Genomic DNA, 25,614 nt, shown 5'->3' on the forward strand with positions numbered 1-25,614 from the left:
CTGAAAACAATCACAACCCTTAGTCGACATGAGGTTTGAAATCTGAATTTTGTTGGCTGAACTATGACTTCCGTTCAACTACAGCAGCAGGATGAGTTTAATGTTGGCGTTTACTTTAAGACAAAAATGAAATTAAAAACAATATATATGGCAGAAGATCATGACAAATAAATCTCCACATAACGCTGATTCAGCAATTTCTCCGCAACAAGATGGAGCTTGTGTTTAAATTTTAGTTAGTTTACGATCTATTCTTTGACTGATTCGTCCGAAACAAAGTATCTTGACATGTCGCAGGCTCAAATAAGAAATCACCTCTTTTTTCAAAATAAACTGTGGGAAATAAAGAAAGGAGATTCTCACATATGAACACAACTATGGCGCGTCTTTCGCTGGTCTGAAATTTCACTCCCCGCTGATGAGGAGTGAGAGGTGGTAAGCTGAGGAAGTGTGGACCGGGGTCTCCGGACTCTAATGCCAACCACAGCCCAATCGACTGTGGCGTCCACGTGAGTCTGCTCTGACCGCACGCTTGTGGCGAGATCCTCTTACTGTCGGACGACCTTCACACTGACCTGTCCACACTCCTCTATTATTTAACGCCGGCAACAAGCAAAGCCCAGTAAACAAGCGACCCCCTTTCCCCCCCTCCATATACACCAGCACAACTCCCGCAGCTCATTTCTGATCGATGTGTTTAAAGCGAAGCCCGGTTCAGCCCAAACAAACTTCAGCGCTGCTCACTTTAATGGAGGTGTCGGTTGCTGCAGGGCGAGATGGTCCCTGTGGACGGAGGCCCCAGACCACTGTAAGACTGTAAGGAGGACCAACAGGGTCGTGTGTGGGGCTGAATTTGAGTTTCACACTCCAACAAGAGACCTTGACCACCGACTCCTTGTGTGGTTACACCTCCAGGACAGCAGATGGCACTGTGAGCGACAATTGAATTGCAGAAGTTTTGGTTCAGGCACTTTCCTAAGTGATGACGTAACACAGGGCAAACTTGAACAACTTTTTAAAAGCTTTTTTTTTTTTAATTGTTTTTTTCCTTTCAAATTATTAACTGATATTTGTTTGGTTGTTCCCATTAGTCCCTTGAAGGTGTGTATTGCATTACACATTTCTGCAAATCAGAGGCGTCGCCTCATTTAGTACGGACACATTCCGTTGGCGTTAAAGTGACTTGCGTTGACAGACCAGAAAATGGCCAAAATGATCTGATTAACAAAGATTGTTTTTTGTTTCATGTGAATTCGGAACGCAATGTCCTCCGGTCGTTCAGAAGAGTTGATGAAAAAACTCTTAAAAAGTAGTTTCAAACTTGTGACATCATCGCATAGGAAGTAGTTGGGCGGACCGAAATGATACTCACAACCAGTGTATGTGAACTAGTTCATAGTTCAGTTCACCAGTGTTAAATCTCATAGTTCATAATTAAAGATTGTCAAAAGTTGGTGGCTCCAAGAATGAACTACGTCATAGTTATTCTTTATGTTGCTAAAAGCTCTTCTTTTTAAAAACTATTGCCGAAGCCATACGTGACCAAAGTCAGCAACTACTGTATTATATCTGTTTTATAATTACAAATATTCATCAGATCTCATTGATATCAGAAACTATTTTACATTTGTTGTCAGTTTTGTCAAAACTATATATAAACTAAATAAATCAATAAAATTCAATAAAATATATTACTCTTACATTAAATTGGGCATACAATAATTAAATAACTAAGTCCAGATATCTCATCTTGAACCCTTAAGAACCAGGTTTTATGTTTTTTAATTAAATGTACGTTTTCTACATAATCTTCGAACTTGTTTAAATGATTATAGAAATAAGCCTTGATACCGTGTCGAGTGAAGGATTAGCACAATTGCAGTATTCACACGAGCATGCACACTGGTCTCTCTGACTTCGTCAGCATCACAGTTCAGATCGCATCCCAGTATTCACAAACTGGCTATGTTTTAAATTAAAGCGAAACCTTGTTTTACAGTGTTTCACAAACCTAATTATTACAAAACACATTTTTATAAGCAATTTGAAGATACAAGAAACAATTTCTTCAGACGTTATTGTGACAATGAGTGACGTTTTGTTTCCACTGTGTGTCAGTGTTGTTGTTGGTCCATGTGTGTGTGTTAGATCAACAATAATGTGTCTTATACTTTTCATATAAACCTCAATTTAAGTTATTTAAATTACCAGAAATTTTAAGTAAAAAAAAAACAAACGTTTTAGTGAATGTTTAAATAAACGTGAGCACATCTTTATAATTTAATTTACAGTAAATATGAATAAGATACAAGAAGAAGATCTATTCATTCATATGAAATATGAAAAGTTGTTTGGTGAAAAAATGTGTTCCTGTGAGTGTTTGTTTAAGTGTCATTATAAGAGGAATTATAAGGATTTGATATAAAGCATCACAAGCTGCATGTTGTTGTATGAACAATTAAATAGTATTCTATTTTCCTTCTTATATTTAACTTCATTCATTTAACATTCATCAACCTCACTGCACGTCATGAAGTACTTAAAATGTCATATAAAGCTACTGGTTCAGAAAATAGTTTGTCATATCTTCCAATCGAAAAATCAAAAGTTGTTTTGTAAATGAATAAACTTGCACCAAAACGGCCGTTGCTTATTTCTATAAGACAATGTTTACTTTAATTCTGTATTTTTTCAATAAAGTTGTATGTTTGAACGGTACCATATCAAATGACGTAGGAACTTTCCTGACAATACGTTCAGTTCCATACATCTAGAATATGTGCTAGTTCATAAACTATGGTTCAATGAACTCCTTCAAGCACAACACAACGGCAGAACACAAGTTATTGTGTCACAATGTGACATTATTTACTCGACACAGGTGCAAATACAGAGAGTGAGTCAGATGCAAGTTTTTATTTGCATTTCTGCCACCGTCTGCCTAAACTTCAGATTCAGGAGGAGGTTCCGCGGCTCCAGCCCCCTCGGGCTCAGCGGGTTGGTGTCCAGCTGAGGCTCCTCCTATAGCTTGAGCCAAATGTTTCATCATGTCCCTGAAGGAGTCAGAACCAAAATGTCAGGAACACCGTGATGACATTTCAAGTCATTTCAAGTCTCAATTTCAGATCAGGAAAATTCAAACATCAAGAATCAAGTACTGATTTCAAGTGCAGGATCCAGACAGCATGGACTGAAAAATGTTGAGACAATTTTATCTGGTCCTAATATCAGCTGAACCGATTCAATTTTTGCTTCATATCTATTAAAATGATGGCGGTCTGTCAGATTAATGTAATTCCAAATTTGAATAAAAACAAAATATACAAAAAGTAACATCGTGAAGGTAAATGAAAGACGTGACATCAAAGAAAAAAGGAAAACAAGAGACGATATTTGTTTGATCACTCACATCTTATGGTTCCCCTTGTTGGATACTTGAAGAAGAAAAAATAATTGTTACAAAAATGCACACAACTAGAGCAGCAATAAGAAAAACAAGAAGTAGAGAATCTGGCGGAAGAAAGAAAAATAATTTGAAGAGTGGCACAAGACATGGAGAACAAAAACAGACACAAAACAAATGTATGATAAGAATGTAAGCACACAGAGAAAGAAAACAAGAGCGTTAGAAATCTAAAGTTTGATTTTCTCACCTTTGATAAGAAATTTCATCTTCACTTCAGATTTTGATTTTTTAGATTCACCGGGCTGAGCCATCAGGACGACCAGCGCCAGTGCAAGGAACACGAAAACACACTTCATCCTGTAAAGGAGACAACAGGCGTTCTGACTCAGTTTTCACTATGGCAACAGTCGCTCTGACTAGGTTGTGACTGTTGCAACAGTCGCTCGACTCCGTCTTTACTTTAGCAATAGTTGCCCTGACTCAGTTTTCTCTGTTCAAAGAGCTTCTCTGAATCTTCTTCACCCTCGCAACAGTCACTCGGACTCAGTCATGATCCCACAGGTGTCAGTCATAGAAAAATAAAGTGTGTCTCACCTCAGTGCAGGTTTTACCCTCTGGTGGAGTGTGGAATCCTGTTGTCGGTTCTATTTAAAGGCAGATTTTTCTTCTCATTTTTGCAACTTTGGATGAAGTAACAGTGATAAGTATCAATTGTGAAACTTCTGCAAAACCGAAGGAGAAGTTTCAGGTGATGACCTGAGCAGCTGACATGTTCTCCAGGTAGAGTTCACGAGTTCATGACTGAAGACGTTCTTTTCCGTGCTCAACTTCTCCTCCTGTGCTGTGATGTCTTGTTGTCTAGAATCATCTTTTTAAACAGATGACTTGATCCTAATATTTAACCTTCTGACTGTTTAATCCTGGTCTTTCTTATGACTGTTTATCTTTGTCTGTGGATGAGAACCTTCACTTTGATCCAGTGTCATTGTCTGTTTGAGTTGTTTTCATATCGTACTTAATTTATTCTTTTTTTTCCAAGTCGCTCTCTCAACAAGAAGTACCTGTTGTAGGTAATGATTTAACATCTTTAACAACCTTCTTAATTGTGTTTTGTCTGTTTGATCATAAACATGTTTCAAGGTTAAATGATCCTGCAGACATTTGTTCTAACAGAAGAGGGAGCCAGAAACAAATCAGTTCAAGGTTCTGTAGCACTGCATTAAAGTTAAGTGTGGATGTGTGTGTTTGTTAAAGTGATGTTGAACTCTATTGCACTCATCAGTACGTGTCTGTTTCTTACAAAACTCTCTGTTCATTGAAATATCTACATTAGAAAATTTGCAAGAAGACCTGCCCATGAAAAAAAAAAAGTTTTTCTATTGATAAAATATAGACTTGTAAATATTTAATTTATAGTTTGTTAATATGAAGCAGAAAGTCAAACAACACCTTAACAAAGTAATGGAATGATATTTCATTTTAAAGGTCAAATAGATTTTGCGGCTCCAAGTCTTTTCTTTACTGTGGAAAAAGGGTCCATTTGGCTCTCAGAGTGGTACAGGGGGCCGACCCTTGGCTTAGCCTGTGTGTTCAGTGCAAGCTAACATAGTCACTGAGGTTCTAGCTGGAAATGTGTGAGTCAGGAATCCACAGGCCAGTTCCCCTTATAAGACTGCTATGAGTCCATTGAGAACCAGTGTTTGGAACTTTAGTGACGATATGTTTTTGTTGCTGTAGTTAAATGTTGTTGAGCTTAAAGTTTGTTTGTGTGTTCATTCGATGGCTTCACTTCTAAGCCCTGTTCTGCCTAGGAGCAGAAAATCCCTTAAATAAATCAAATTTTTTTGCTTCTTTATTTGAAAGAGTTTGTGCTGCGAAAACACACAACATCAGAGGTTTTTGTGACAGCGTGGACGAAAAGAGAAGATTATCTCTCCAGAAACTCCACCACTTCTGGGTCTTGCTGGTCTCGCTGGTCTCGCTGGTATCCCTGGTCTCGCTGGTCTCGCTGGTATCCCTGGTATCCCTGGTTGTCCTGACTGAGAAGAAAAAATAAAAGTGTGAATGATGACATTTTCAATTCAACTGTGGCGATGAGTTGTTACCTTTGTCTCCTGCTGTCTCTGTAACCTGGACACACACATGCATGTCAGGGAGTTTGTTGCTCAACAAAGTCAATTTGACATTTAATTTGACAATTCTGTACTAAAATTGAATGACTATTCAGCAAAAGTCTCCATCAATTACTTATTAATTATTTCAATACAAATAAATAAATATAAATTATTCTTCTGTTGCAAATTACATCTATTAAAATGTAGATTTAATATTATTTGATTAAATCGTATCTTTTATTAAATAATAATTCCAATAAAGTTACTCAATTTAAAAAATAAATGCTGTCCTGCAGTGATAGAACTTTTAAAACGAACTGGGAGTGACCCACCTCTCCATCCGGCCCGGGCCCCCTTGAATATGGCTTTGGCTCCGTGCCACAGGTGCCTGAAGATGCAGTCGCCGGGTTCTGCCATCAGGACGACTAGCGACATCACCAGGAAGAGCAGAGCCAACCTCATGTTGAAACAAAGATGGCCGACTCAAGGACGACCAGAGAAGACTCTGAATCTCTGACAAATCATATCTATTTATTGTCTACAAAGGAGGAAGTTGAAACACAAATACCCTCATTTGAATCCTGCCCAGAACTGCTTAAGATGAAAGAGATAAGCAGGTCTTGATCGTTGAGACGTCCATGAAGGTCTTTAGTTTTATGAGTGTGTTTGAAACCGGTTAAACACAAATTAACCACTAGTTTGTCGGTATTTTATTGAGTGCATGTTTCAACTGTGTTTTTGTGTCATCGTCTTCTAAACTTCTCACAGCGCGAGAAGAAGTTTAGACTTGATGCTTGTCACCGTTACTTCTGTTACATCTAAAGTTGCAATATAGAAGACAAATCCGACTTTAAAAGCCGAGAAAACCTCAGAAATGTTTTATTCTACATTATTTTGGACTTTCTCCTCTGCAGTTCAGATCTTTCCGACTGATTTGGGATTAAAAAAAAAAAATCCTTTACTACACCATTTACTGTCAAGAGAAAAACATATTCAATTCTTGTCTTTCATTTGAGTTTGTCTTTCCAAGGCTTGTCATGAACCATTCATTTAAAATTCTAATTCTACATGGGTCCCAGCTTCTTATGGTGATTAATTGCAATTTTTAATGACCTTGGTTCAGAAGTTATCAACATCTTAACTTCTGATGTTTCTGATGTTGTAGCTCTGATTCCCCAGGAGAACCCCTAGTTGATTGTCAATGTTGAAGAGATGTGTCTCTCTGTTGAGAGAAGGACTTGGAAAGTCTCCAGTGATGATGACATCTGGACTTCCTTCAAAGGTTCTTGTCATTTTCCTAGAGGATGGTTTCGCTGCGAGGTCCCTTCGGTTCCATAGTTACCTTTGGATGCCGATTGGGTCTTAGGAAAGAACAACAGATGAAGGAAAAAGAAAGATCTGAGTAAGCAAGAGCTAAATCAGGATTGTCAAAAGGAACGTCGGACAACAGATTGGATCAACAAATGTTACAGGTTGCCATCGTAACATGATCAACACACAATAAGATTGTGGTGTATTTGAGATGTTTTCTGCTCCAGGATAATGGAAGCTATAGCATGAGCAACAATCAATACACAAAACATCAAATTAAAACATCCGACAAATCAATCACCATAAACCATGAGTTACAATTTTGTATTACATTGTTCCGTTGCAGTTCACCTTCGTGGCTGATTTTTTTGTTTGTTGCATACAGTACTGCAGGTTTAAATATATTTGAATTCAACGTATATGACTCTACGACTAGATCCTACTGTGTGCATCAGATCAGTGTGTTTTGTGTTCTAATTGGGAGAGTCAAACTATTTTTCTGTAGCAACGACATTACAGATGAGGAGTATTCAAATATGAAGAGGTTGTTTCTTTCAAATATTTTTCCTTAATTTAGAACTACTTCTAATTGACGTATGAAAGTAGGTTTTGGATTACATTTAAAGCATCTCAAATCAAAAATCCAAACAAGTTATTCTCAACAATGATCACTAGATCTCGTCAAAGGAATTCGAGTGAACATAGATCTAACAGACGACGATGCACATACACACACTGTTTGGTATTTCTAATAAGAATAAATCAAACTAAGAATATTTTTAAGGCCTATCTTCCCTGACCTTTCACTTCGTGTGCTCGTCTCTCCAAATCCAATGTCTTGTTGGTTTGTCGGATTTCCGTCACTATGGTCTTAGCATTTAGTTTCCTGTGGTTGAACAAATTTGATAACACTCAACAAACTTATTCAGAATTTTCCCATCACAAATACATGTAAATACTATAGTAAAAAGTATTCCAGGAATAAAGTAATGGGTATATGAGTTTTAATAATGAACATTTTTATGTAAAGTACAACACATCACACACACGGTTAAGGCTAGTGTGTGAATTCATGTTCTAACTTTTGCAGAAGTTTCTCGTGTGAAACCATGTGGAAGTCTCATTGTGAATGTGCAGAAATCGTTATCAAGCGTTGACACCTTCAGGTGGAAAGTTGAGACACGCAAACCACAATGACGGTCAGAAAACTGCTTCTCTATGACCAGCGGGACTTCTGCAGCACTGACCGAGGGGTCATTCTCAAGCCAGAGTGGAGGGGTTGAGTTCCCTAGAACAGGGGTCCCCAAACCTTTCTTGCACTGCCGACCGGTTAAATGTTAGGACTGTATTAATGCACCAATGTTCAGACAGAAAAAAAAGATATTACAATAGTATGAATGTATTATGTACTAAGTGCATGAAAAAAACATCTCTGAATCAGCAAGAGCTCTGGACTGCTTCTATCAAGAAGTTTGTGTGTTTGCATCGATGTATATTTGATTGTATGCTGTCGATGGTGTCGTGTACGTGTGTGTCTCCTAACTTTTAGATGTTAGATGTTGGAGAAGTGGTTGTGGAAATAAATAAAAGACATTTCAGGCTGACCATGCTTTTATTTTGGTAACTTGGTCGAAGACGCCATGGGAGAGATGAACGGGTCTCAAAAGGGACGTGACCATTGAGGCGCCTCAAACCTTTCTTGCACTGCCGACCGGTTTAATGTTATGACTCTATTAATGGACCGATGTTCAGACATAAAAAAGTCAAAATACAATAGTATGAATGTATTATGTACTAAGAGCATGAAAACACATATCACCCTAATGCTGAATCAGCAAGAGCTCTGGACTGGTTATATCAAGGTGTTTAAGCATTACTTAAATGGAATGACTACTCAGAAACGGTAACAAATGTTTCACGGACCAGTACCGGTTCCTGGATCTGGGGTTGGGGGCCACTGCCCTAGAGAGGGTGAGCTAACGCTAAGCTAACAACTGGGCTTCAATTCTCTGTAGCTCATTTTAGATCAGTTTGGCCGACCACAATCAAAATATTTAACACACTCACAATAACGCATAAACACAATTTATTTGTTTATTTGTTAGATGTTTAGATGAGTTGCTGTAGAGAACCCCTTTTATGATAAAATAATTACAATAGAACATGAAGGGAAAAGGGTGGATGTAACATTTGAAATTTTTATCATCAAGCTATGCTTTGAACATGAATACTTACAAGCTAATGTGATTAAATATGATTTTGTTGAATTAAATTTTTTTTAAAGATTCTTAAAATAAATCATTAATAGTTTACATTAAGATCCATCTACAAGATTGACTTGTTACTCATTTTAAAGTACTTCAAAAAAGAAAAGATGAATCTTTAACAAAATATTAAAAGCGAATCCAGTTTAAAAATTCACTAAAGGCAGAAGGTAGTGGATGAACCTATAGCCAACAGTTTTTAATCTTGCTACGTAAGATAGTTTTGAATACTTTTTGAAAACTCTACTAAGCTAGCTAACACATGCTAATAAGCTAGCTAACAAAAGCTTCTAAGCCAGCGAACAGATGCTAATAAGCTAGCTAACAAATACTACTAAACTAGCAAACAAATGCCACAAAGCTATCAGATGTTACCAAGCTAGCTAACAAATGCTACTTAGCTAGTTAAGGAATGCCAATAAACTAGCTAACAAATGCTACTATGCTAGCTAACAAAAGCTTGTAAACCAGCGAACAGATGCTAATAAGCTAGCTAACAAATGCTACTACGCTACCTAACAAATACTACAAAAATAGCAAACAAATGCCACTAAGCTAGCTATCAGATGTTACCAAGCTAGCTAACAAATGCTACTAAGCTAGTTAACAAATGCCAATAAGCTAGCTAAAAAATGCTACTAAGCTAGTTAACAAATGCTATTAAGCTAGCTAACAAATGCTACTAAGCTAGCAAACACTTCTGGTGTAGTGTTTAATTTTTTCTTTAGAATGGTCGGATCTTATTGCCGTTGTGCACAAAACGAGACCACTTTTACAACTTTTGCCTGCGGTTTTCTACTATTTTCGTCACTTTTGGGAACTCCGTCGGCAGACACGCTCAGCGGGTCTATTGTTTACACAAGGGATCAGCTGTTGGGGTTGAGCAATACCGCTCTCTCTCTCAGCGCGGAATGGACGATTCCCGTGGAAATTAAGAGGAAAAGACGCGGATGCAGAGCAGGTCGGATGAAACAAGAGAAAAAACGTAGGTTCCGTCCCTTTATTCCATCGATCATCATGGGAAATGTACGTTCGATCGTGAATAAAACGGACGAGCTTGCTGCGCTGACCCGGCATCAGAGATTTCCGTGAGAGCAGCCTTCTATGTTTCACGGAGACCTGGCTGACGGAGAAGACCCCGGACTCCATCGTTTCGCTGGAGGGGTTCAAGATGGTGCGTGCGGACCGGGACATGGACGGAAAGAGGAGAGGAGGAGGAGTGGCGGTGTTTATTAATGAGAGATGGAGCGATCCCGCGCATGTCTCCATTAAAGAACAAGTGTGCACTAAGGACATAGAGTTTGTTGCGGTGGGCATCCGCCCATATTACATCCCGAGGGAGTTCTCACATGTGATTGTGTTCACTGTTTACATTCCTCCCTCTGCGGACGCAGCCGCAGCCGCAGCGAGCGAGAGGCTGAGCGCCTCAGTGTCGGACCTGCAGCTCAAACACCCGAACTCTCTCCTGCTCATAAACGGGGATTTTAACCATGCCTCACTCTCCTGATACGTCTGCGACCTGAATACACTCCCATGGTGAGGAGACAGCCTGCACAGAAAAGAACTGTTAAGATGTGGAATGATGAAGCCAAGGAGAGGCTGAGAGACTGCTTTGAGTCTACAGACTGGAGCGTGTTCTCTCATGGTGATGACATCGACACCTTCAATGACCATTCCACGGATTACATAAAGTTCTGCGAGGGCAACGTCACGCCGACCCGCAAGGTGCGGTGCTTTGCCAACACCAAGCCATGGGTGACCCCTCAACTTCAAGTTCTGCTGAACAAGAAGAAGAGGGTGTTTGCTTCAGGGAGCAGAGAGGAGCTTAAGGAGGTCCAGCGAGAGCTCAAGAAGGCGATCAGGATGGCCAAGGAGGAATACAAGAGGAAACTGGAGGAGCAACTGGCGCAGGGCAACACAAGGGATGTGTGGAAAGGCCTGAAGAACATCTCAGGTCATGGCCAGAGTGGAGCCAGAGCCACAGCAGGGGGAGACCAAAGATGGGCCACTGAACTTAACCAGTATTTCAACCGGTTTGATCAGGGCCCCCCTCCCCCCTCCATCTCTGCCCCCCACTCTTCACAAAGCTGCTTTTCCCCTGCTTCAGCCCCCTCCCCCCAACTGTTCTCACCTCCAAGCCACCTTTCTCCCCCCCAACACGCCCTACTGCCTCAGCTGCCCAACCCCCCACAGCCACCTCTCTCTGTTACATCTGAACAGGTGAGGAGAGAATTAAGGCGACTGAAGATCAGGAAAGCTGCTGGACCAGATGGACTCAGCCCCAGACTGCTCGGGGACTGTGCTGATCAACTTGGTGAGTTGGTCACACACATCTTCAACCTGAGCCTCAAACTGGAGAAGGTCCCGGTCCAGTGGAAGACCTCCTGTGTGGTTCCGGTTCCCAAGGCGGTACACGCGAAGGAGCCGAGCCACTTCAGACCAGTCGCCCTGACCTCCCATCTGATGAAGACCTTGGAGAGGCTGATACTCCGCGAGCTACGCACGACGGTGAGCTCTGCGTTGGATCCGCTGCAGTTCGCCTACAGGCCAAAGATGGGGGTGGACGACGCCGTCATCTACCTGCAGCACCGGGCACTGACTCATCTGGAAGCCGCCGGTAGCACTGTGAGAGTCATGTTTTTTGACTTCTCAAGTGCTTTCAACACCATCCAGCCGGCGCTGCTAAGGAAGAAGATGGAGGACGCAGGAGTTGGGACACAGCTGGCAGCATGGATGATGGACTACCTCACCAACAGGCCGCAGTATGTGAGGCTGCAGGACTGCAGGTCTGAGGTGACCATCTGCAGCACCGGGGTGCCTCAAGGGACAGTGCTGTCACCTTTCCTTTTTTCCCTCTACACGGCGGACTTTACCTATTTCTCCAGCAGCTGTCACCTCCAGAAGTTTTCTGACGACTCGGCCATTGTGGGCTGCGTGTCTGGGGGGGGGGCGAGCTGGAGTACAGGTCAGTCATCAAGGACTTTGTTGACTGGTGTGAGAGCAACTACCTTTGCTTAAACACCGGTAAGACAAGGGAGATGGTGATTGACTTCAGGAAAAAGTCCCCACCACATCAACCGGTGAGCATCCAGGGCTCGGACATTGAGCTGGTGGACAGCTTCAAATACCTGGGTGTTCACCTGAACAATAAACTGAACTGGTCCACACACATCAACGCCGTGTATAAGAAGGGCCGAAGTCGCCTCCACCTCCTGGGGAGACTGAGGTCCTTCGGAGTGTGCAGACCACTTTTAAGGACCTTTTATGACTCCGTGGTAGCCTCTGCTATCCACTACGCTGTGGTCTGCTGGGGAGCAGGCAGCACGGACCGGGACAGGAAGAGACTGAACAGGCTGGTCACAAGGGCCGGCTCTGTCCTGGGCCGCTCGCTGGACTCGCTGGAGGAGGTGGGAGAGAGGAGGACACTCTCCAGACTATCCTCCATCAGGGACAACACTCTCCACCCACTGCACCTGACCGTGGAGGAGCTGGCCAGCTCCTTCAGTGGCAGGCTCAGGCACCCCCAGTGTAGGACGGAGCGTTATAGAAGGTCCTTCATCCCAACTGGTGTCAGGATATTTAACTCTCTACTTTAAATATCCTGATGCTAATCCGTAGTGTGTTTTTCTTCTTGTGTGTTTTATTTTATTTTTTGTTTTTATTTTTATTTTATTTTATTTTATTCTATTGTATTTTGTTAATAGTGTTAAATTTCTAATTTTGTAAATAATTTGTATATTTTTAAGATCGTTTTTATTTTGTTTTGTATTATCTCTTCTATTATTTCTTTTTTCCTTGCACTTTATTTTTTTCAACTGTGCTGTTGTAAAAGTGTGTTTCCCAGGGAAAGGCTTTTTTTTTTATTTAACTAAACTACATCAACTAATGCTAGTAAATCTAAAGTTTTAATGGTTGTACGTGAAATGTATCATTCTTCTTGAAATTATTATTATTGAACCATTGAACTACTAACACTATTAAAAAGCTAGCTAATGTGTCTGGTTACAAAACCCTAGATCGATGTGTAAATAGGCTGTTGGAGAAGTGGTTGTGAAAAAGAAAGAAAAGACATTTTAGGTTGATTATGCTTTTATTTTTGTAACTTGTTCGAAGACGCCATGGGAGAGGTGAACGGGTCTCAACTTTCGTTTGGAGGGACGTGACCATTGAAGCGCTTCTGGAAGTTCTTAACCTTCCCCTCGCGAATTTTACTGAAGGAGAAAGAGTGTTAGCTGCAGTTTAGCGCCACCTGTGGTAGAGTGTGGTCGGTCCTCACCTGTGGATCCAGTCTCCCACTGTGGACATGACATGAGAGTCTATCAGAATTTGACACAACACCTTTTCTCCACTAAATGTTTATTTGTTCTGTTGATGTCAGTCTAAAATAACTCATACTAGGTCATATTTCCACCTGTGCATGGTTTGACGTTTTATATCTAATTTTGACTTTTCAAAAAAGTCTATATTTCCTCCTGAATAGCTTTTTTTTACTTTTTAAACTATCTCACATTTCACAGCCCAAAAAGAAATGTGGGAATTCTCTCGTCATGTTGGGAAATTGTTTAAAAAAAAGACATGTTTGACAAAGATCTCGATATCACTCATTGACGGATAAGAAAATGTCCACGTACGTCTCATGAGTCCGCTGAAGATTTGTCCCAGGAATGCATCTCCAGGCTCGGCCATCAGGACGACCAATGACAGCACGAGGAAGACGTGGATGAACCTCATCCTGTAGACCAACGCTTGCTCTAGTTCTTCCCGGGGTCAAGAAGTCCAGAATCCTCAGCTCTTAAAGTCTTGAGCCCAGATCTTGGAGTTCCTTTTATACCTTAACCGCCCTCCACCTCCAGATGTCTGATTTCATAATCATGATGAAGCGGTTCAGCTCTCACAGGTCGAAGGTAGGAAGGAAAAGAGATGAAAAAGGAAGCTAGACGAAGAAGGAAAGTTAGCAAAGTGCTTTGAGAAGAAGAAAATATCTATATAATATTTTGATTTCCAATACTGTGTCAATATTGAATAGTAGTGTATCGATATAAGGAACGAAACAATTATTATTATTATTTTTTTTTACCTTTTACTTTTTTAATTCACAGTTAATTTATGGTTTGTATTTCAACAGTGTGTGTATAAAATACAGCCTTTTTTTGTATTTTATTACAATCAACGGCGTTAATTCATTAGAGTGGTGCAATTAAACCTCTGGCCACGAGTTGGCAACATTCGTCATATCTTCTGTGCCAAAGTAACAACAAAACTGGCGAAATGGCAACAATGAGTGAAAACGAAAGGACGTAAAATTAAATCATAATTGACAAGATTTGGTTGTTTTTTCAATTGATTTATTAAAGGACAACTAATGTGAAAACTCTTCTGACTCACTCACATGTTTCAAAGGTTGAAGTCTTCCTCTCCAGAAAGAAAGTCCCTCATCATGACCATGTTTTGAACTTATTATTTATAAAGTTCGTCTGAAATACTTGTTGATACTTGTATTATTATGACTACTTCAGATACTTGTATTAATATCTCTACCTCAGATACTTGTATTATTATGTCTACTACTGATATTTGTATTATTATAACTACTACTAATACTTATATTATTATGGCTACTACTGATACTTGTATTATTATGGCTACTACTGATACTTGTATTATTATAACTACTAATGATACTTGTATTATTATGGCTACTACTGATGCTTGTATTATTATAACTACTACTGATACTTGTATTATTATAATTACTACTTATACTTGTGTTATTATGTCTACTACTGATATTTGTATTATTATAACTACTACTAATACTTATATTATTATGGCTACTACTGATACTTGTAGTATTATGGCTACTACTGATACTTGTATTATTATGGCTACTACTGATACTTGTATTATTATAACTACTAATGATACTTGTATTATTATGGCTACTACTGATGCTTGTATTATTATAACTACTACTGATACTTGTATTATTATGACTACTACTGATACTTATTAACTAAGTATTTTGATGATGCATACAAATTGGTGTCATCTCTTTATTGTATTATAATCTCAAGTCACAGCATATTCTGTGTGACTTCATTTCCTGTTACTGCCTACGTGTTGTATGTTTTGACTATTTCATTGATGTTATTGATATCAACCAGACATGTGTTCACTTGCTCAGATTTTATTTCGGGTTAAAGAATCAGCCGTGAACACGTTCAGCTGTGGGGAAGCTGCTCCTCTCCTCCCTCAGTTCAGAGGAGGGTGTCCGGGCCGGTAGTCCAGGGAGCGTTTCTCCAGCTCCATCACGTCGTCGGCCTCTCTGCCAAACATACTGGAGCACAGAGACAACATTAAGAAACTGCCCAGAGTTCATGAGATCGATAGAAGAGCTGGGAAGACTTACTGGTGGACCACGTGTGCCACTGAGGAGAGACGAGAGTGAGACATGTTACCCAAAAACAATACATGGGGCAAAGTAACAATTACAAGACAACATCACAACTCATGTGACACAGACAATGATCACATGACACAGTCATTTTTAGGAACATGATTGAAAATTTAAATTTGTTTAAAGTAAATATACTGTTCCCCAATGAAAGATTGGAATGGACAGTGAACAAGAAGACTCTCTCCACTTCTGGTCTACTGCTGAAAAGTGGAGCAGTTTACCTCCATGGAGTAGCAGGTGGAAGAAACATTCTCCGGGCTCGGCCATCAGGACCAGCACCAGCAGCACCAGGAAGACGGCGGTCAACTTCATCTGGAGAAGAAGAAGAGAACAAACATTAACCATGAACCCCAGTGCTCATCTTCAAGACTTCCAAGGGTCCCAGGATGAAGCCCTGAGGTTCACCTGATGAGGAAAAAGAAAAGCTTTCCTTACCTTGAGTCAGATCAGCTGTCAGAGATGTTTCTGGACCACCATCGCCCAAGACCTCTTATAGGTCCAGGACAGGCCATGTGACTTCAGACTACAACACATCAGGGGTGGTGAGAAGAAGCAGACTTCCTTAAATCATGTGTGAGATCAGAACTGCAGGGACTGATGCTCTTTTGATGGGCGGAGGTGTTGGAACTGATAACGATAAAAATAATCATGGTAAAATGTTTCAAAAGAAAACATCAAACAATAAATTCACAGACAAGTCTTTCTGCAAATTTGTTATACTTAAAGAGGTAGAAATCCTATTTACATATGGTTGTATATGTGCAGTGGTCGTAGCCATAATTGTAGTAGCAGTTGTATTTGTAGTGCAGTACTATTCAGACAATGCGCATTTATAATCATTTGATAGTCTAAATAATTGACAGTTGGTCTTATGTATTCATTCTGCTCATGCTTACTGACCTCAGACTGACGTTATGTAGTACATTCAACATTTTTTAAGTACCACTTTGGTAAATTACCAAACTTAATGTTCGTTATAATAAAAAAAAATACTGTAAAAGTGGTGCTCATATCAGTAGTATTATTATAAATACTTCTAATACAAGTATTATTATAACTACTACTGATACTTGTATTATTATGACTACTTCTAATACTTGTATTATTAAGACTACTACTGATGCTTGTATTATTATAACTACTACTGATACTTGTATTATCATAACTACTACTGATACTTGTATTATTATGACTTCTAATGATACTTGTATTACTATGACTACTATTGATGTTTGTATTATTATAACTAGTACTGATACTTGTACTATTATGCCTTCTACTGATACGTGTATTATTATGACTTCTACTGATACTTGTATTATTATGACTTCTAATGATACTTGTATTATTATGACTTCTATTGATGCTTGTATTATTATAACTAGTACTGATACTTGTACTATTATGACTTCTACTGATACTTGTATTATTATGACTTCTACTGATACTTGTATTATTATGACTTTTACTGATATGTGTATTATTATAACTACTACTGATACTTGTATTATTATAACTACTATTGATGATTGTATTATTATAACTAGTACTGATACTTGTACTATTATGACTTCTACTGATACTTGTATTATTATGACTTCTACTGATATGTGTATTATTATAACTACTACTGATACTTGTATTATTATAACTACTATTGATGATTGTATTATTATAACTAGTACTGATACTTGTACTATTATGACTTCTACTGATACTTGTATTATTATGACTTCTACTGATATGTGTATTATTATAACTACTACTGATACTTGTATTATTATAACTACTATTGATGATTGTATTATTATAACTAGTACTGATACTTATATTATTATAACTAGTACTGATACTTATATTATAATAACTTACTGATATGTGTATTATTATAACTAGTAGTGATACGTGATCATTTTTTTCACTTCTCTGTCTCGTCTCAACCACAGTTGTGAAAAGAGGACGTCAAACTCTTGTTTGTGAGCTAAAAAACTAGTCCATGAGTCTCTGCAGAAATGTCATCCGAGGGTGGTTCATTAGCAGAGGCATGAAGTGAAAGATAATTTAAGATGGAGCGTTTATTTAATCTGCGAAGACGACTCCAGTGCTTCACTCTCTCTCCGCACGTTGGCCATGATGATGATGATGAAAGTGGCGCTTCTCCACCTTGTGCTCGGGATCACCATGAAGCTTCCTGTCGGGTTCAAGAGGAGACGATGAGGACGTGTTTGAGTCGGAGACGAGGAGTCGAGAGACTTACCTGTGGACGAGGTCACTCACTGCTGAGAGGGAAGAGATGGAAGAGTCTTCAATTAACACTCCTTCAAAACATGATGCTCACCTTTATGTAGGATCTGTTTTGTTTTGTTAAAAAACTATTTCACAGCAATCACCCGACTCATAAACAGTCCATTTCTGTTCCTTGTCTTATTGTAACTTTTATATAACTTTTTTGCCTGATTTCTAAATTAATTTAAACTTGAAAAATAAGTTGTATCATCTCAATGTTTTTTGTCCGTCAAAGTTATATGGATTAAATCATGAACCGTCTAATTGAACGTGAGAAGACTATAGACATATATTTTAAACTTTAGCAATTCTATGTTTTGTTTGTTATAAGTCCAGGACAGGCCATGTGACTTCAGACTACAACACATCAGGGGTGGTGAGAAGAAGCAGACTTCCTTAAATCATGTGTGAGATCAGAACTGCAGGGACTGATGCTCTTTTGATGGGCGGAGGTGTTAGAACTGATAACGATAAAAATAATCATGGTAAAATGTTTCAAAAGAAAACATCAAACAATAAATTCACAGACAAGTCTTTCTGCAAATTTGTTATACTTAAAGAGGTAGAAATCCTATTTACATAGGTTTGTAGTTGCAGTGGTTGTCGTAGCCATAATTGTAGTAGCAGTTGTATTTGTAGTGCAGTATTATTCAGACAATGCGCATTTATAATCATTTGATAGTCTAAATAATTGACAGTTTGTCTTATGTATTCATTCTGCTCATGCTTACTGGCCTCAGACTGACGTTATGTAGTACATTCAACATTTTTTAAGTACCACTTAAATTAAAAAAAAACGTAATGTTCGTTATAATAAAATAAAATACTGTAAAAGTGGTGCTCGTATCTGTAGTATTATTATAAATACTTCTAATACTAGTATTATTATAACTACTACTGACGCTTGTATTATTATAACTATTACTGATACTTGTATAATTATGACTACTTCTAATACTTGTATTATTATGACTACTACTGATACTTTTGCTATTATGACTTCTACTGATACTTGTATTATTATGACTTCTACTGATACTTGTATTATTATGACTTCTAATGATACTTGTATTATTATGACTACAATTGATGCTTGTATTATTATAACTAGTACTGATACTTGTATAATTATGACTACTTCTAATACTTGTATTATTATGACTACTACTGATACTTTTGCTATTATGACTTCTACTGATACTTGTATTATTGTGACTTCTATTGATGCTTGTATTATTATGACTTGTACTTATACTTGTATTATTATGACTTCTACTGATACTTGTATTATTATGACTTCTACTTCTACTTGTATTATTATGACTTCTACCGATACTTGTATTATTATGACTACTACTGATACTTGTACTATTATGACTTCTACTGATACTTGTATTATTATGAATTCTACTGATACTTGTATTATTATGACTACTAGTGATACTTGTATTATTATGACTACTATTGATGCTTGTATTATTATAACTAGTACTGATACTTATATTATAATAAATGTTACTGATATTTGTATTATTATAACTACTACTGATACTTGTATTATTATGACTTCTACTGATACTTGTATTGTTATTGTAACTTTTATATAACTTTTTTGCCTGATTTCTAAATTAGTTTAAACTTGAAAAATAAGTTGTATCATCTCTATGTTTTTTGTCCGTCAAAGTTATATGGATTAAATCATGAACCGTCTAATCGAACGTGAGAAGACTATAGACATATATTTTAAACTTTAGCAATTCTATGTTTTGTTAGTTTAAAAATGACATTATTTTGATATATATTTTGCTAGAAATCCACACTCACGCTCGATGATGGAGTTGACGATGTTGTCCAACATTCCCTCGCCGGGTTCGGCCATGAGCACGACCAGCGACAGCGCGAGGAAGACGTGGAGGCACCTCATCTTTTCTTGTCCAGGTCTGGTCGTGGAAGAACAGGTGTGATGTCGGCTCGAAGTCTCCCCGACTTAAATACACCCCTGCTCGCTATCACAACGCTGGTTGTGCAAAAGTGTGCGAGATGTGAGGTTGAGGCAAGAGGTGGAGGTTCCCCAAATCTCTTGAACAATTGACCTCCTGACCCCCCAAGGTTCTGAACTCCCTGTGATCTCTCCTTCAGACACCATGTGTGTAACCATGTGTGGGATGAAACAGACTTTTACAAACATACATTTTTTTTTAATACTTTTTCCATTACGTTGTGTTTTTGAAAGCGACCAACATGCGTAAAAACATCTTCAATTAACATTTGTGAATCGTGCGATCTGAACAGTGGGCATGTTTGCCATAGAAAACATGGCTGAATTAGACAGGCCAGTGTGCCCGTGTGTGCGAGTCCTTCAGTTTGCATGTACAGAGAATACTAAATATCTAATTCTTATATATATTGAAATATTAACATAGGAAAATGTATCACATTTTTCTGGAGAGGAAAGCGTGTTGACCATAACCACACCCACTCTGCTGTGATTGGTCAAACATGGATTTGTCACTGCACGTCCTCAATCCCGGAAGTCTCCACCTCCAAGGGACTTGTTGTATAAACAAAGCATTAATGCACAAACATTATTACGTCACAATGGACTCAGCTCTCGTGACCTCTCGTTCGCCCAGGATTCAGAGCTAGTATATAAAGTAATAAGTTCAAAACATGGTCATGAGGAGGGATTTACTGCGTCTTGGAGAGAAAGACTTCAACATGACACATGACACATGACACATCCATGATATGTAATTCACACCATATATCCAAGTAACCATCAGGTAAGTACCAAAACACAATTATACAAAGGCAAATTAAAACAAAATAAAACCTATACCTTGAGACCAGTTGGGCTCGAACTAAGCAAACACTTATCAGTATCACAGTATCCTCATTTAAATGGTGTTTATCTGTAATAGTTTCACACATTCAGACCTAAAAAGAGAAAAAATAATCCAAAAAATCTCATGACAAATTGTATCGAAATACGCTCAGCAATCACACTTCAAAAATATTGAATAACAGCAAAACATCTTAACCCTTGTGTCATCTCAGGGTCAAAATGACCCAAAGGACCTCCCTGGCTTCCATGAATGCATATGCAGTGGTAGAGGTCGTTCGCCTTGACCCAGAGACAACACAAGAGGTACCACAAACACATTTGTTTTCAGGCCTCCGGGTCACCTTGACCCTAAGATGACACAAGGGTTAAACAAGAAGACAGCAAAGAAAGTTGGTATTTTTTAAATGATGTTTTCTGCCATTAAAGTCTTTATCTCCTCTTAATATTTCTCCACGATGTCTGTATGTTTGCACATTCCCAGACTATGTGACCACCAACCATTCCACACATCCTCCAACACTTCTTTAGCACCATCTTCAATCCACTGGACACCTACAGGGTCGTTTTCATCTTCCAGTACATTTTGATGCGCGCTTTGTTTATAGTATTCTTAATGTAATATTGAAACATCGGTCATTACTACGTTTTTTCATTAAAAATGAATCGTTACTGTTTAAACATTGTTTCTTCTCATGAACTCCTCAGAAGGTTCGCTTCTCTTGAGCAAGGCTGGAGGTGTAAGCGTTGAGGTTCGTGGCACGACCTTGTATGGTGATGTTCTTTTTGTTCCTGCAGTTTGTGTGACGATAAGAACTTTATCTTCGTTCCACTTCTCCTTCCTCTAATTGACAAAGAATGAAGTGACAGTTCAGGTTTCAAAACATTCTCGTGTGTGGAAGGTTGTAACATCGGATCGTGAAAGCAAATTAAACTCATGTTAAGGATGTTAAAGATGGGCAGAAGAATGCGAGACTAACATCCAGTATTTGCTGATGTACAAAGAGTCGACAAGCCCTTGAGCAGGCCGGGATTAGAATCAAAAGTTTACTCAAGCAAAGGACTGTGTTCCTGCACCTAAAGATCTGCAGATTAGAACCAACTGGGTTCCACTTCTGTCCTTCATCGTCTCCTCAAAGGGAAATTTAGTTTTTGATCATCACTATTCAGCAACACGATTTCTCCTTCTCCCACAAACGGAACTTTGCCCATCGCACGTCTGGATTTTGGGGGTCCCACAATGAAACGTAACCCTGAGAGAGCCAGATTAGGCCTAATCCCCACTTGAAAGCCACACTCCGTCAAATTCAATCCCTCATGAAACCCAGGGAGAGCCGCGACACACACCTGGATTAACGCCGCCGCAATGGAGCGGTCAACGGCGGCAGAATATCAACTCTGGGCCGAGTAACATCAGGATGCAACATTTGAAACTAGGATTAGACAGACTACCGTGGGACTCCGACGACCACTTCTGAAGAGCCGGAGCAGTGAGGGTGTCTGAAGAAAGTTTGCGAGATGAGGTCTTGTTCAGGATTGAGGGCTGGTCCTGGTGATCAGAACAGGAAGATGGCGGAGGGAACATGTCGGATTTAAAATATTTTTTATCATCCCATCTTTTTCCATGCTGTTTTTATTAGGGTGTAAGAAAATATCGGTACACCTAATTATTGCGATGTTTTTTTTTCCACAATATCGTATTGATGTTTAATCGAACTATAAAAATTATGAAATCATAATAATTTACATTTTTTGCTTTCAAATTATATTTTATTTTTTATCGTAGTTATTTGTATTTCAAAAGTGTAAATAACTGTTGAAAATTTAAATTAACAAGCATTCACGTTGTTTGTTCATTTTTGTGTTGCAATTTAAGTTCCGTGCCCCAGATGGCAGCAGTCATTCTGTCCTCGGCAGCTAAAGGAACAATGAAATACTGCTAGACCGTGGCGATGGCCGAGGACGAGAGGATACAGTTGACTCCATTAGTTTGGGGCATATTTTGGTTTCAAAACTAATGAAAGCAGTTAAACTTTGTCAAGAGTCATGTGGTCTGTAAATTCTGCAACACCAGAGTCAAGTACTCGATAATACTACACATATATCCTTGTTACTACAGTATCACTATATATTACAATACATTGTATCGTTGACGATGTATCGTCATTCACATTGTAACACCTGAATCTTGCCAAAACACACTTTTTAGGCATTGGTTTTATTTTTGACGGCAGTTTTCACTTTTGGTCAGATGTTCTTTCTCATGTATCAGTTTATAGATTTCCAATTACTCTAAATGTACCTCTCATTAAAATCTTATTTTTGTTTATATATCGCTCCATGTTGTAAGGAATTATTTCTTTCATCACGTAGTTTATTTGAAAGTTTTGTTATTCTTAAAGGGCAACTAATGTGAAAAGCCATTTCCTGCCATGTCTTCCTCTCGAAGATGCAGTAAGTTCCTCATCATGACCATGTTTTGAACTTGTTACTTTATAAAGTTCGTCTGGAATCTAGGCGAACGAAAGGTTACAAGAGCAGAGTCCACTATGACTTAATAATAGTTTCACTCCTCCTCCAGCCAGCTGTAATCACACCCCCCGCTTTTTTTATACAACAAGTCCCTTGGAGGGGGGGAAGACTTACAGGATTGATGACGCGCGGTGACAAACCTCCATGTTTGACCAATCGCAGCAGCAGCATGGTTATGGTAAACAAGATTTCATCTCCAGAAAAAGAAAGCACATTTTCTTATGTAAACATTTCAATACAAAGAATTGAGGAGAAACTTGAATCAAGAGATATGTTGAACACATGAGGCGTGTGGGATGTGAACTCATGACATTAGTGTTGCGGGGTCACCAGAGATGGGTGCAGCAGCGAGACCTCCCACACCCTAAAACCATAATCAAGTCCAGGAGCTCCGTCGTTGCTCTCCGCTGACTCACTGTTTTTATTCACATCCCAAAGTCACAGTTTGTTTCTTCAATTTATTTTTTTCTCTCGGAGCATAACATTTCTAAACTCTCTCGGGAGAAAACATCGCTGACAGTCGCAGACTCATTTCTTGGAAATGTAGACGGCTGAAATGAAGCGGCAGGCGAGAGGAATGGATTCTCAACGCCGCCAAGCAAACCTGCTGCTCGCACTGCTGATACACAACTGGATAACACACACACACACACACAGCAGGCATCAGCTCATCACTGCGACAGAGCGAGGAAGATGAGAAACTCATGAGTGTCTCATTTTGATTCCTAAATATCAGAGCTTTGATTTTAGTTTACCGACACCAGAGCGTGAAACAGCGTATTACCTGCTTCATTACTGTCAGGTGTGTGTGTGTGTAGGTGTTTTTGTGTACGTGTGTTTGTTTTATTTCTATGTGTGCGGGCCTGTGCATGTGTGTGTGTGTGCTTCTCAGTCTGTGTGAATGATTGTGGCCGTGTGTGTTTGTAGGTGTGTTTATTTTATGTGTATGTGTGCGGGCCTGTGCATGTGTGGGTGTAGGTGTTTTTGTGCAAGTGTGTTTGTTTTTAGGCGTATGTGTGCGGGCCTGTGGAGGTGTGTGTGTCTGTGCGTGTGCTTCTCAGTTTGTGTGAATGATTGTGGGCGTGTGTATGTTTGTAGGTGTTTTGTATGCGTGTGTTTGTTTTGTGTGTATATGTGTATGCCTCTGCGTGTGTTTGTGTAGGTGTGTGTGTTTTTGTGTAAGCTTTTAATGTTGTATGTTTATAAATTGTCAGCACAACATATGTACCATAAGAGCAGTGTGTGTTTGTATGTAGGTGTGTGTTTGTATTTGTTTCTATATGCATGTGCGCTTGTGTGTGCATGTCTGTATATATGTGTGTTTTTATGTGTCTGTGTGTGTATACATGTGTATGGTTTATGTGTGTGTGTGTGTGTGTGAGTGTGTGTGTGTGTGAGTGTGTGTAGTGCCTCTGGTTCCTCAGTGAGGAATGAGGAGCTCGACTCATCATCACTTCCCAAATTGATTTTTCTGCTCCCATGTTTAATTGAAGTTGTTGGCATCTACATAATTGAAGTTGGTTTCCTTCACCTCTCTCTCTCTCTCTCTCTTCTCTCACTTCAATGTTTCATCTCTTTACCACAGACATGAGGAAATATGTAGTGAGTTCTGATACATTTACAAATATGTTTCTTGAATGTAGCCATTAGCACGATGATGCTTTCACTCTGATAGCTGTTGCAGTGAGTGAGATCAGGACCTGTCGTGAGGGGCAGAGCCCTTGAGCAAGCACAGATCATTGGAATCCATCATCTGAGGTTCTCTATCTCGGGGGTGAGTGTGGACCTGATTAATTACCTCCCGTGTTAATTTGCCGACGCCCCTCAACACCTCGTGTCCGCATCGATTAAAACAGTGGCTCGTTTGCCGAGTGATTGATGAGTCGGGTCGTGTCCCGCCTCCCTAGCCGTCCCTCACCCGGGTCCTTAATCATTATGGGATGGTCTCCTCGGGCGGTCGGTGCTGCTTGGACTATGTTTCCTCTGCAGATTATTAATCTGCACGTGTTGCTTTTTGTTTACCGACAACACTTTCTGCCTAGTCACGGGTTTTTGTGGAAGTTTCATAAAATCTTCTTCAGACAAACATCAACAAGTCACCAACCAGAACCACCAGCTGGTCCAGACCTGATCCACTAGTCCAGACCTGATCCACTAGTCCAGACCTGATCCACTAGTCCAGACCTGATCTACTAGTCCAGACCTGATCCACTAGTCCAGACCTGATCTACTAGTCCAGACCTGATCCACTAGTCAAGACCTGATCCACTAGTCCAGACCTGATCCACTAGTCCAGACCTGATCTACTAGTCCAGACCTGATCCACTAGTCCAGACCTGATCTACTAGTCCAGACCTGATCCACTAGTCAAGACCTGATCCACTAGTCCAGACAAGTGCAGA

At 39.3% G+C, this 25,614-nt stretch overlaps 1 protein-coding gene and 1 long non-coding RNA gene across 3 annotated transcripts in view; one reads left to right on the forward strand and one right to left on the reverse strand.

Moving 5' to 3' along the window:
• The window catches only part of LOC148067888 (exostosin-1), a 97,349-nt gene that overhangs the window by 52,424 nt on the left and 19,311 nt on the right, over nucleotides 1–25,614 (forward strand). The gene's annotated exons all lie outside the window — the stretch shown is intronic.
• Nucleotides 5,241–6,021, reverse strand: LOC148067889 (uncharacterized). The gene is made up of 3 exons (XR_015713220.1): nucleotides 5,853–6,021; nucleotides 5,512–5,536; nucleotides 5,241–5,445 (listed from the first exon to the last, which is right to left on the reverse strand). It is a non-coding gene; the product is annotated as an uncharacterized LOC148067889 (long non-coding RNA).

The sequence above is a fragment of the Callionymus lyra genome, chromosome 13, assembly GCF_982586985.1.
Source record: "Callionymus lyra chromosome 13, fCalLyr1.hap1.1, whole genome shotgun sequence".
NCBI lineage: Eukaryota > Metazoa > Chordata > Actinopteri > Syngnathiformes > Callionymidae > Callionymus > Callionymus lyra.